The 14,352-nt window shown below is 43.5% G+C and overlaps 1 protein-coding gene across 9 annotated transcripts in view; it reads right to left on the bottom strand.

Moving 5' to 3' along the window:
• The window catches only part of DAB1 (DAB adaptor protein 1), a 475,330-nt gene extending 461,498 nt beyond the window's left edge, over nt 1–13,832 (bottom strand). For 5 of the 9 annotated variants that reach the window (XM_074831918.1, XM_074831927.1, XM_074831928.1 and 2 more), the window contains exon 1: nt 12,973–13,152. The gene's annotated coding sequence lies outside the window, so the exon portion shown is untranslated. Of the gene's footprint in view, nt 1–12,470; nt 12,577–12,972; nt 13,153–13,658 lie in introns of those variants that run through there. The other 4 variants (XM_074831920.1, XM_074831923.1, XM_074831919.1 and 1 more) reach the window with 3 other exon arrangements.
• Between the last annotated feature and the right edge of the window lie 520 nt (nt 13,833–14,352).

The following is a 14,352-nucleotide window of genomic DNA, read 5'->3' as shown; positions in this document are numbered from 1 at the left end:
TTTCCCAACTTCTCACTTGCCCCATCTGCTCCTCTCCGTTCATTTTGATTTGTTTTAGCCTTTGTGTCTGCAGTGGCACCAACAAAACTGCAGCATCACTGCAAGTTCCTCTGCTACGGAGCAGTGCCAAGTTAGTCTCAAATTCAGCCATCTCCAAAAGAAAAACACCAAAAAACAAGATCACTGTCCAGTTTTATTGTCTCTCCCTTCCTCCCAAATATGCACAAGCAGCTATCTGGCTTCCATGCTGAGCTCTAAAATATGCCACCTATAAGACAACCAACATTAAAATTATAAATCAGATGTCCACAGAATACAGCAAAGCACATGAAAGCCATATCTCAGCCCCATTTTTACTTTCTTAGTTGGCCCAATTAGCTAAAGAATTAAGTCAAAATTACTTGAGTTTATGTTGCATTTTGTTTCTTTGCTGTTAGCATGGTGTTTATAGGACCTTTAAGGCAAAAATACCAGATACTTTCCAACATTTAAGAAATGAGGATTCTGAAACCAGACACAGAACTTGCCACTAGTTAGGTGGCAAAACTGATAGAAACAATAGGCGAGATATGGACATAAAAGGTGGGGTTTTGTTAACACACTACACAAGGTAGGCAATCACAGTGCTCTCCTTGAACTTCAAAAGTCAGGATACACCCACCCAGGGTTTGAAAAAGGGCCTTAAATACGATGGAAGAAAGATGTTACAAATACGCACGTGGGAAAAAAAAAAAAAACCACGCCCATACAAGTCTCCATTGAATAAGATTCAACTCTGACTGAGCAGAATCTTAACAAAAGAAACGAAAAAGCCCCACACTGACACACTTGCTCATCTTCCCACAGGCTTAGTCAGCGATCACCAGATTAAGGAGGGCCCACGAAGATGAAGGTGTACCTGTCAGAAGTGAATCAGTCCAAGACTCTCACTTCTGAGCCACCAAGGACTGAATGCACAATATTGCACAGAGAAAAACAGCTGGTGGGGAACAGCACTCACAGCTCACACCCCTAACTTGTGCTCAGGGTCACTGCAAGCATCGTGCTGAAAAGACCTCAAAACTCTAAGATGACAGTGGTTTCAAGTTGCCTTTGGTTTACTCTAAAGAAGGTCCCAAGCTCAGTAAAAGAAAAAAATCTTAAACCTCTCCAAAACCTTGGCATACACTTCTTCAAGTGCAAAGTACCAAACATAAGTGACTCAACATGTGGCTTAGTTCAGTATTTACAACAAATGTTCAGGAAATATCAGGTAACTGTGAACTTCTGCTTTAGCTTCAGTAAAGCACGGAGCAGCTGCACCAATATTTCACCATACTTGGCACTAGCTCTACTATGCTGTATCATTTAGGTAGAATTTCTTACAGTAGCCTCAGTGGTATATTTTTTTCCCCAGTGTTCAACCCTTCCTTCTGGTGAAGCTAATGAAATTTAGCTTTACGATTCAAAAGATGTATGGCTATACATCTTTAAAGAGAAGTCACTAAGCACACTGCTGCTGCAGCATCCTGAGCAGGCAGTCACAAAGTTGAGCTGGTCCTGAATTCAGGGAACGTCGTTGAGCGGTCATTGGGGAGTAAATGAGGCAGAAAGCAAGTTAGTCAGGCAACTGCAGAGCCAAGAGCCCAATCAGATGTGGGAGCTGCAGAGGAAGCAAAGGTGAACAGAACCAGAGAGCCAGCATCCGACATTTGCAAGGTACAATATGATGTTTGCAACTAATAGGTAGAAGTAGGAGAGAATCTCATTGGCAAAAAAGGCTGGCTGTTTCATAAAGTGCACTTGTGAAATTCTTTGAAAGACTGAAGTGCATGTCAGTGAGCATGTGTTTGCTGCTTCTTCAATATGGGGGGGGGGAGGGGGGGGGGGGAATAAATCAGGATACGTATCAAAAGAATGAATTAACCAGCTTTGACGGACATGCCATTCTCCTACAAAAAGCACTATTGTTCCAACCTCTGTTCCTATCTGTTGACATCTGCTGACAGGTAAAAAATGCTATTCCATTCCCTAATTTGTACGTTTGAAATAAGGGTTATATGATCTCCTTGTCACTGTGAAAGTCTTAGCAGCCATGATGTACAGCATAATTCCAGTGATGAAATCTTAGTCAGTTACTAATTTGTTCCACATGACACTGAAAGAAAAGTTGTCAGCCCCAGCCAATTGCAAAATACATTATTAATGAAATTAGAGTAAGAGGAACCTTTTTGTACAGCTCTTTTATTAAATAATTCCAAATGACTCCACTGCAATTACAATATCTGAACTTTGCTTTTTAAATGTTGCCATGTGTAAACTCCACTGTGTATTTGCACTTGAAGTGATAACCTGACGACAACAGGAATCTGTAATAAGTGAAATTATTAATAAACTCTACTCCAGGTCCTCCCACTAACAAATGTTGTACCCTAGAAACCTGAACAAGGTGGCATTCTTACTACGAGTCTAATATTTTATTTCTTCAAAATTTGTATACAGAAAGTTATAGGAACAGACAAGCATTTCCACAGAAAAGCAACCTATTTCAAAGACAGACAGCCATTTAGAACTAAAAGTATTTCCTTGGTCTCCAGAATCAGAATGAACTGGATAAACCATAACCTCCAGGACCAACAGTGACATTCAGCCTAGATCATTCCTCCACATGGGAAGAATGCCGGCCTGTGACTAGGCACTAGATAACCTGAGTTTGGGAAAAGTAAGCCGTAAGGGAAACAGAAAAAAATGCAAAGGAAAGAAAAAAAAAATGCCTGACCACTCCATATCACCATCATCAAGGAACTGTTCAATCAAAGGACTGAGTTGCTCAAGGAACTGGTAATGAGACACGTGTCTTTTCATGTCTAGGTAACCTGTGCAAACGTGGCTCAAGCTGATAGTGATCAAACCTAATTACAATCCAACAGCTGTTCAGTGGCTTATACACTGTTGCCCACTCTTAAGATTTTATCACAAGTCTCATGATATTTAGTGTTCTTCTTAAACCCCAATTCCTGAAGTCAAGCAATTACCCAAGATTCTCCACTTCCAATAAAACTGAATTGGAGTTTCCATCCCATGAGCTTGGAACATGTTTAAACATGACCTAAGTGCAATATAATGGTTTCTAACCTCAAAAAAAGCCCAGATTGTTTAAATTTGCAAGATTTTTAAACTGAAAAGGTGATGTTTTAAAGACTAAATCAGGACCTAGAATGGTTGTTTGACAAAGCTGCACATGAATCATCTTATTTCAACTTCTGGTGCTTAGGACAGACCAGCACCCACTATCACAACCAGTACATTCACAGCCTGTGGAGAAATAGGTTGGAAGAGTAGGACTGACCTGTCTTTGAGGCAATTCACTTGGCTCTCATGCTGACACACAGCATGCCTCCTCTGCAAGCCTTGTCTGTCTTTGCTTTCCTTTCAGGGAGCACATTCACTTCCCAAGTTCTCGTTTCAACACTTTATACCAGGACACTATTTGCTGCTGGTTTTTGGTTTTTTTTTTTTTTTTTTTTAATATATTCATTTAAAATGCTTCTGGGTCACTTTACAAGCTTCAGATACAGATGAATACAGCTATACATAACACAAGTATTTGCTAAGAACAACCAACTCCAACAGATAGATCATTACACTATCAAACAGCAAGGGTAGAGCATGTATCACCAAATAAGTGAAATAACAGCCTTAAATCAAAGTCACTGGTTAAAACTACAGCAAAATACATATCACCTGCACAAGGAATTACTCCAGTTTTCTACACCTTTGCAATACTCAGTGCCTTGCTTGAACTCAACATCTTTACTCCGACACAGATGTCCGTCTCTTAGAAACAACTTCTACCATCTCCCATACTCTAGCCAGCTCAAACACCTTTAACTCAAGAGAAACCCAGATGACATCAGGGGAGAGGAGATGGTGTAATATTCTACACTGGTTTTTGGCTAAGTTCTTCACCTACACCTAAGACAGCCCTTCTGGCTCGGAGCAATGGGCCAGCTGGCCCTGTATTCAGTAACCTTGACTCTTTGGCAGTCACCAAGAGCAGACACATATTGTGATAATTCACCAGAACACATTTCCAGCCTCCAGACAATTGTGAACCTGGCATTTCTACTCCAGAAGCAGTATCACTTCATGCATTAGCCCTCAGTTCTACCACAAACTTTTCCAGAAGATTGTTTGTCTGTGTGAGCTTTTAGCACCCACAACATCCCAAGGCAATGAGCTTTCCTGCGTAACACCACCTTGTGTGGAGTGCCTTATTTGTTCTGTACCTGCTGCTTGCTCATGTCATATGACACCCTTCCCTTAATTTACTGGAAAAGACAATTCCTTATTCAGTTCTCCATATGGTTTTAACAGGTCTCTATTACAAGTGCTCTCTTTTCTGGGCTAACCTTCTCCTGTTAACTTCTCCTAACTAGCTCTCTTTTATGCTGGGGGGGGGGGGGGAACAGACACACAGACAGACACATGAAAGCTTTGTCTAAAAACCTTTAAAAGCAGGATACTTACCCAATTACTCCAGTTTTCCTCCATATCATACTTAAAAGACATGACTACAGAGAATTTGAATTACATAGCTCAGAAGGAAAATTAGACACTGATGACTTCTAAACTGAGATCTCTCTGGCTCTGGATCAAGGAAACCTTTTGGTCCACCACATCAAACCAGCAGGCTAGAATTTTGGTCATGCAATGAGAAAGACAGTAACATTTCAACCCCAATCTGCTGCAACAGCCAAAATGGTGAATTCACTGCAACCCTCCTGTTTTCCTTCTACACTTTCTATACTTGATTCCCAAGAGGAACCTCAAATATGCATACTAAAAACTGGAACATTTTAGACACTAAGCACCGCTGACCTTTACATAGAACTGCTCTATTTCGATAGTAAGAAATGATGCGTTAGTATCCAACATGTCCGTTACGCTTTGTAAAGACAGCGGGGATGCTGAAAAGCTTTCTTTTTTTTTCCAGTGGTATGTCTTTTCATAGCTCTAAGCCAAGTAATAGGCATGCTGCACCAAAGTGGAATTATGACTTGAGAAACTGATGATCCTGATGTCCTGGTCCCAGGACACATTTTTCCAAGTTCTCACATACAATTTACAATTACATGTCTGCTAACCATGGGGCAACTGATGGAAGGTCATTTCTTGGATAACTGCTATAGAGAACTTGTGATTTAACTGAAGTGACACCAGCAGTAGCAATAGAGAGCACAGTCTCAACCCTAACCAAGGCTCAACTCCAACTCTACACAGTCCTCCTGTGGACCAAGCCACAAAGCCTTTTCCACATGAAAAATATTGAACTAATAGAATTTAAAGCATGAATTTAAGCTCATTTGAAAGGCTGAAAAGCCATGTGTAGGCATGGTTATTTCAATAGTAAAGTTGCAATTTTCAGTTTAGCTTCAGCTAACTGAAGGCATTTAAACATTAAATCTATATAAACCGGTCCTAATCTGAAAGATGTTTCTGATAAAGGCCTGTACCAGCTTAACAGTGTAGGGAAAAACAAATCAATTTAAAGTGAGACTTGTTCAGTGATCATGTACATCTCAGACCTATGACTGGAGGGACTTTGGTCTACTGACAGTAATCACACACTTTAACACAAGCCCGACATCATCTCTTCATTCGCCAGACAAATAAAATTTCCCGTTGGAAAACAATAATGACAACAAGTTAATATTTTCAGTAACAAGTTATCTTCACAAAAAGCACTTGACCTTCATTGTAATTTCCACACAGCTTGCAGTAAACCACCTGAGTGTGTATAAAATGTAATGAATAAAGAAATATTAAAAATGATAGAATGTTATTAAAGTAGGTCACAATTCAAACAGCACAATTACTGAAAAAATGATGTTTGAAACTACATCACTCACAATTCTCACACTGGATGAGCTACTCTATAATTTATTTTGCCTAACAACGGCTTCTGTCCATATTCTCTCTCTCTTTATCCCCAAAGACTCTATTAATGCAGCCCACTGTGCCGCATGACAGCATAATGCCCACATGAGGCATGAAATGTCACAGATCACAGCTTTACACCTGGCCAACATAACATATTCATCAAATTCTTTCAAGCAGTGGAAGCATTTGTTGTTATTTTGCGGGTCAAGCCACACAGAGGCAGATGGAATGGGCACTTCATTTACATGTGAAGTCTCTAAGCCCATTCACTTTATTTATGATGGACAAAATCTGGCCTTACACAATCATCTAAGAAGCCCTGGACCAAAGACATTGTTATTTTACAAAGATAAGGAAGAGTGGTTTCCTCCAAGGCTTCTGGATCACGATGAAGATTCATTCTGTTCCTTAACATTACATTCCACATACTCTGAACATCTTAAAAAGCTCAGAGTTGGGATTCTGATTTACATCCTAAGAGGTGATCAGCATAATTAACTCACCTGTATGTTACTCTGACAGACAGTAACAGAATGATGAGACTCTCCCCAGCACTCATGACTGCCCCTGTGAAACTCCACAAATTCTGCAGAAACTGCACCGTAAGCCTGTGTAACACAGGTTGGAGTGATCAGCTCTTTACTTTTCACCAAAAATTCAAGACACATGGATGTAGATATTACCCATCCTTCCACAGACTACAAAACAATCTAAACTGTAGAGAGGAAATCCTTGGATGCAAAACGTATGACTTTATACATAATGTATATTTTGCGTGATTTTGAATCAGCATTTTGAATTATTGACATTGATGTTATCATAAGAGTTTGGGGGGAAATTTCTATATAAATAGGAAAAATCTTTACTATAAGGAGAGTATTAACCATGTTATCTTTTAATTATCTGTGTTGCACATGAGTATTAGTGACAGAGGTAGCTTAGAAGCACAGCCTCCTTATGTACCAGCTTGCAGGAGAACAGAATCTCAGGACAGGTCTCCTAATAGAAAAGAAAAGAAGAAAAAAAAAAAAAAAAGTACCTGCTATTACATTGCTCTTCATATTTTGTTAATAAAATTATATATTAAAATCTGGATGCATATCTAATTTTACCTCTCAGCATCTGCCACTGCTTCATGACCTCTAAGACAGACTGCAAGCACTTTGATAAACAGACTAAAAGGTAGCCCAGTAGATGCAGAGCAATCCTCCAAGTTCCTAGAACCATATTTTTACTGTCACAACAAACGCATCATCCCTAAACCTCCAAAGTAACATGAAGCCTCTTCTTCCCAAGAAGCATACTGTCATCCTACTGCTTTTCTAGCCTGAATACCAAAAAACACTGATATTAAAACACATTCATAACCAGACAATGACTTTTAACAGAAAAGAGGCGCTTTTCAAAAAAAAAAAAAAAACCAAAACAAATAACACAAACACATTGAAGTTCAGATAGCTAAAAGGAAAATCATGATTATAGAGAAGAAAATATCTTATACATCAACTCCTTTCTCCTGAAACACCAGTTTCAGTAAGATTTATCGTCTGTTTACTATTGACAGATGATTCTTCTATCCACCAGTCCTCATAAAACAGGGGAGAGAACCAGCACACTAGAGCTTCGGGAAGGAGAGAGAAATAAGAACCAACACACTAGAGCTTCGGGAAGGAGGGGGAAATATGGAAAGGAGGGGGAAATATGGAAAGGAGGGGGAAATATGGAAAGGAGGGGGAAATATGGAAAGGAGGGGGAAATATGCCACGGCCAACTCAAATTGTAGGGGGACTTCTCCATATGAAGACCGCAGTTAGCTGAATGGGAACTGGGCTTTGATGTGTGCTCTTGCCAAATAAAAAAAAAAAAAAAAAAAAAAAAAAAAGGTGCCTTATTAGTCCCTGAAACAAGCAACTTCAATGACTTCTCTTCCTTGATACAATCCACTATAAAGACCACCCAGAGCTACCAAGGTGCATTGTGTCATGTATGCCATGATAACTCGGGTCGATAGCGTTTAGAAGATGCTGCAACTAATAATATGCATACAGAGCCACTATTGCTAACATGGCAAAATTCCAGGAAGGGAGAAGCGATGGTGTAAGAGCACCTTTACCTACCACTCCACAAAAAGGAAGTTAAGTAGAAAGGAAATATCAAGTAATGCTGGGTGTCTGAATTGCTTTCAGTTTAGCAACTCAAGGTGATGAAAACCCTTGGGCACGTGGAGTTGCAAGGCAGGTGTGCCCCGAGAGCCTTGAGCCTGTGGGGAGGAAAGCATATTGACCCAAGCAACGCATCCTGAAGGAAGGCAAAGCATTCACTTCATCCTCGTGACGACATGGAAGTCCAGGCCTTCAAATGAGATGTAAAATAGAGTCCTGACCATTCATCGTCATTAAAGATCCCATGACAATTCTTGCAAGAGTAAAAACGCTAACTAACATGTCCTGGCCAATATCCAACTCGGATAATTGCATTCTGCTTCCTAAATTCCCCTTGCAGTTTCAATTGGATTAGTTTTTCTTCACTTCTCTTCCCTAAGCCCCTCCTGCATAATGTTTCTAGCCCAGAATGGCTGCTGTATTCCACTCCAGAGGTGCGTGAATTATCAGTATTGGGCAATCCCAACATACATTTTGTATACATTAGTCAGAGAAAATGCCCTGTGAGCCAAAGTAATACCCTCACCTCTCACTGAGGAGCATTTAACTTTTCAAATGAGAAATCCCACTGATGTCAGTAAGATTTACATTTTTTTCGAAAATATTGCCCTGCAAGGAAGGGTAAGGGTACCAAACCCACCCTCCTGCCAATTAGAAAAGTCCTTTGCTGGGCCATATCCTCAGCTTAAGGAACCAGATGCAGTTGCTTCGACTTCAAGAGAACTCTGCTACATTAAAACAGGAGAAAATATTCATGCAGTGTTTTTCCACAAAGTAACTCATGTTTAAATGTTGCAAGAATCAAAGAAGTTGGCTGTTGAATGCGTCAATCTGCAGATATAAAAGAGGAATATCGGAACGTATTCTCCTTGCTTTTAACTGGCTTGCACAATCTTCACGCTATTTTAAAGGAAAGTTGGAGGTTCTTTAACCTGGCACACCACTGAAAAATGAAAGTGCTGTGAAATATGAATCTCCTGTTGTTTGTTATGTGTACTCTAAGTACTCACAATACCATAGAGGCAAACTGAAAAGTCCTGACCCAACGCATTTTATGAAACAGGAGGAGCAAAGGTGATTTATGTGCATAAAAGCAAAAACTGACAAGCCTTTGATTTTCTTGTAGAACAATCCCAAAACAATTGTCAAGACTGCTTAGGTTTTTCGCCCTCTGTACTTCCTGTAATAGGACCATTTTATCCAACGTGCTGTTTTATAGACACTGTGTAAAGGGTCATTTCCATCTGCTATCCAGGTTACTCAAAAGAATACTTTTCATTCCCTCTTCCAAGAGCTCAGCAACAGTTGAGAACAGCTTGTTTTTATTTCCAGCCTGCTTCTGCATCCCTGCTAAAGCATAAAACCACAAACATGCCACCTACTTGATTCTTTAGAGCTCTGATAGCACAAGGACATCCTTAAAAATCCAAGTGAGCGACTGTAGTCAGCCTGCAATCAGATCAACGGGGAACACAGAGAATATATTCATTTTGGTATTTCCTCATGAGTATCATAACCTTCCTCCTTTCCCCCTTGTAGACAGTGAATTCACTTAATAGGTGTCACTGTGAAAGCATCCAGATCTGCCAGCTCCAGGCTGGGTTAGCCACAGCATCATGCTTAATTCCCTACACAAAGTGGGGAAGGGGGTGATGTGGGACCTCCAATAGCACCCTACTTCAGTGGCAAACACTCCCAGTACTAAGGTGTGAAATTGACTGGTGAAATTAAAGGTTGGTACCAGAGGGTGAATATCAGGCACAAGCTGACGAGCACAGATGGATCTGCAAAGGAATTTTATGTCAGAATCAGATGGTTAAAAAACATAGCCTGTGTTCCTGATCTGCGGCGCACATATGAAGTTGATAAGGAGAAAGCTGATCATCAGAAGTGACTGACTCAAATTTTCTGTTGCTCATGTACTGCCATTCTGGGTACCAGTCTGGACTCTAGCTCAGCTCCTTTTGCACACAAAAGTTGACATCAACAGGGGAAACGATATACACCCTCAACCATATACTCATCTATTCCCATAGTTTTACTCCAGTGGAGAAATGGGCTTGATCTGGAGAACAGTGAAGTTTGCATCCTTATCCTATGATAAGCAGTGCTCAAGATTACCTGGCATTTCTACAGTAAACAGGATTGAAAGCTTTGTCCTTTCACTGAAATTTAATTTCAAAAGTGTACAACTGTTCATCAATGGCCTCAGTTTCACGAGCAACCTGAAAAAAAGACTGGAATAAGATGTCTCTTTTAGCCACTCCTTCCTTCTCGCCTTTTTTTTTTTTTTTTTTTTTTTTTAAGACTACTCTATCTGGAGTGGAAACATTAGCATTACCATGCTCTGAAACACAGTAGTCACTGCCACAATGATCAATAAAAAATTAGTGTGACTACAAGAACAGAAGCTTGGGATTACAGAGATCTAAAAATGGAAGGATTTCCCTACCCTTCCTTCTGCATCCTGATAAACCCTTCCAAAATCTGACTGTAAACATTTTAATTCTCTGTCAGCTCGCTGGAGGAAATCATTACAGAGGCAAAATTAGAGAGCACCGGGTGCTGCTCTGCAATAAGCATCTGTCAGTCAAGCAGGCGTCACCCCTCAAGTCACCCCGAGCACTTCCATCCTCCAACCCTGGGGAAGGGGGCTGGACACGGAAGGTTTGCCCGGAGCACCGCTGGAGTGATTGGGGCCAAAGCTGTACTTCAGCCACTCAGTGCCACAATATTTGAATTTTTTATTTATTATTTTAACTAAATAGAGTCTCTCTCCCCCTCTCTGGTTCAAGCAATTTATACATTTAATTCAATTTTAAGAGATATGTTTGTTTACTAGAGCAAACAAAAACCAATAACGAAGAGCTGCAGTTAGAAGTAAGCAACCTGCTTGTCTTCTACTCAAAATTAAATTTTTAGCACCAAATATTGACATTAGAAGGTAAGCAGCTTACTCCCATGTCTGCTTTTCACACCTTCCAAGTACGCACCAGAGAATTTGGTGCTAGATCACTGAAGGCTGCGTGCTGACCTGCGCTGCGATTTCAGCATCACATCCCACAGAAACCACCATCTAAAATGTGTTGGGGTTCCTCAGAATAAACCTTCATCACTCAATTTGCCAACACCATCAACCTCAGGAATCGTTTTCCCTTTTATCTCTAGTTTTCCTTGCAGTATCACCGATAGAGTAAGCCATACACAGAAGAGAATGATGGTATCATGTACCACTGCACTCTACTTGGTTAAGAAAATACATTCAAGCAGGAGACCTCACTGTCAGTTAAAGGAAGACAGAAGGGGAGGGGGGAAAAAAAAAAAAAAAAAAAGACTAGAAGAACCTGTTGCAAAAAAGAGAGAAAAATTATTTAATTCAAATTAAAGCTTTGGGTTTGGGGGTTTTCCTTTTTTTTAGATTTTGGGTTTAGATTTACCACTCACATGAATACCTATAAGCAGTTTAACATCACGATTAAAAAAGCACAATCAATTCAGCCCAGATTCCTTAATTCTAACATAATTATTTCCCACAGAACTACTGAAGTCTACTGAAAACGTAGCTGCAGCGTTAGAGGGTTATTTGTTCCAAGGACCTTTTTAATATGGCTGTATTGTAACACTGCAGTGTAAAAGCCTCTCTAGTCATAAAAAGAAATTTAGCTCGGAAACACAACTTGTGGGCAATGAAAAATGCATTTGCTTCAATTTGCACTCATTTAATAATAGCATTATTTAACAAGATCAGTTAAAACTACTATCCCTCAAAAGCCATAGCAGTGCACCTCTTCTCATGAGACTCCTAGGGCACTGAAATGAAATTCATTTCTGCAAACCAAACATTCAAAGCAACCAGCAGCACTGGAAAGACCACATTTAGAAGGGAGAAAAACATTTTGTGACTGAGCAGGAAAACTAGCCCCTCTCTAACACACACACACACACACCCTTTAGTTTAAAGCTGCCATATATGTCACTGGCAAATAAAATTATATTCTTCCACTAGAAGTAACAACATATTTGTCATTACACTTTGATTTTCATTCACAATTAAGAACACACATTGGGAAACAGCTACCAAAAGCTGGGTGTATACTGTATCACATCAGTACTCAAACCCCATCTATCCTTCCATAATTATTTTCCTACAAGGTTACGCCTAATTGGCCACTAACCTAACTGATTAATCATCTCCGTTATAAGAAGGCGTTGAGAAAAAGGCTGAAGGGCGAGAAAATATTTATTGGGGTTGCAAATACTAAACCAACAGGGGCCAGCTGGTTCAAGTTGCTCCTCACAGGCTGCGCAGGCAGAGGTGGATGGAAGGCAAACCCCGCCGAAGAGTCCCCCACACACGCGAAAATAAGAAAGAAACCCGTGTCTCACGTTCACTCCCACCACGGCCGCGAAGATGCCGGCTGCAGCCCTAAGTTGGCTTTGCCCGGCTCTGGAAGTGTTAAAGGATCCCCCAGGCCGCCGAGCCCGCGGGCTCTCCCGGCACAGCCGCCGCTCACCGCTCGCACGTCCCGATCGCGCAGTTGTCGCCGACTTCGCCCCCGCCGGCAGCCGCGGCGGCTCCGGGCTGGACGGGCATCCCTCCCCGCCTCCTCGGCGGCTCCTCCGCCGCCGCCCGCCGCGCCAGCGCCTCCCTCCCGGCAGACAAAACTTTGCGCTCAAGTCCGCCACCGCCGCTCCGCGCTGAGTTACGCGGGGTCTCTCCCACGGAGAGCCGGGACACCACCACCCCCCCCTGACCCGCGTAAGGCGGCACCGCGGAGGGGGGGCAAGACGAGGAGGCCACGGGCGACTCCCCTCCTCCGCGCAGCCCCGCGGCCGCTCCCGCGCAGCCCCGCGGTTGGCTCCGCGCCTCCCCGCCGCCTCCTCCTACCTGCAGCCGGCGCCGCTCCCCGCTGCGCCCCGCTCATCTTCCTCCTCCTTCTTCTCCTCCGGCGGAGGGGTGCGCGCCCCCTTCCCGTCCCTGAGCTCCCGCTGTTGGGCGCGGAGCCTACGCCGGCTGCCGCGGCTCCCCGGCGAGCAGATCCGCGGTTCCCTCCGCGCAGCGGCAGCGCCAGTCCCCTGCAGCCACCGCGCTACCGCATTCCCCCTAATAGCGGGGCGCGGCGCACCCGCGCCTGGGAGCCCCCCCGCCCCGCCCGGCCCGGGGGCAGGAGGCGGTGCCCGGAGGGGGGGGTCCCCATTCCCCCCTCGCCACGATGGGGTCTCCCCCGCCCCCCAGCAGCACCGGCTCTTCTTTCCCGGCGCTCCGCAGGGTGCGCGGGGAGGGGGTGTGAGGGGCTGCGGTTCCCAATTCGCTGCCCACCCCCCTCTCCCTTAACCCCCCCCCCCCCGACCCCCGGCAACACCTTTCTTGTGTCTCCCTGTCCTCCGCGCCCCGGGGTGCCGGGGGGCTCTTCCGTCTGCCCCAAGGGCCGAGAGGTCGCGGGGGGGGGGGGGGACGACAGCTGAAGAAAGTCATCCTAGCACAGAGGTTTGGGGGGGGGGGGGGGGGGGCGAGCTGGTCAGTGCTCCTGGCTTCGTGGCCAAAAGATGACTTTGGGGAATAGGACGCTTGACCTGTGGCCCAGACCTTCGTCTCCAGTGGTGGCCAGACAACGTGCAGCAGTTGCGGAGATTTATGTGCCTTTGGCTCGCAGAGGTGGGTCCATGGGCTCAAGCGCAGACCCCGAGAGGCGTTCTGGGCCCAGTGGGACGTGGCACCGCGCTGCCTTCCCACGCTGCCCGCTTCTCCTTGGCCAGGTCTGCCTGGCTCTCCCACAGGAGGTTCCCTTCTGTCTCCCCCGTGCAGGGAGGAAGAGTAGATGTCAGCTCTTGCTGCTTGAAACCAGACTTTGAAGGCAGAAATACTTTTGAGTGACAGCTTACAGCCACAGTAGATCAAACTTCCCTTTTTGTTTGCAGTTTGATGGTAAGTGTTTCTCTTGGAAGCTCTGCCCTAACCCAGCTCTGTCAATAGGTGACTGGCCCGCTGGGCGATGCTCAGGAAGAAGAATTACCATCTATGTGGAGTACCTTTCTTGCTCTCCTCGTCCACTCTTGCAATGGGATGTCACCAAACAGCAAAATTAATCCCTGGCAAGGAAGAAGAAACTCACGTGTGAGCTTGCAAATCACAGCAGTGAGACAGCGATTAAAGTTTCTGTCTAATTCTAGGAGATCAAGCTTGTAATAGCTAGAGAATGAGACTTAAGCTGCTTTACATATTCCTTCCTATGTAAGATCATTAAAGCATCTGTGGTTACTGTACCTC

This window comes from Strix aluco, chromosome 8 (assembly GCF_031877795.1).
Source record: "Strix aluco isolate bStrAlu1 chromosome 8, bStrAlu1.hap1, whole genome shotgun sequence".
NCBI lineage: Eukaryota > Metazoa > Chordata > Aves > Strigiformes > Strigidae > Strix > Strix aluco.
Note: the sequence above shows the minus strand (reverse complement) of the source record. Positions and strands in the feature narration are given on the sequence as shown.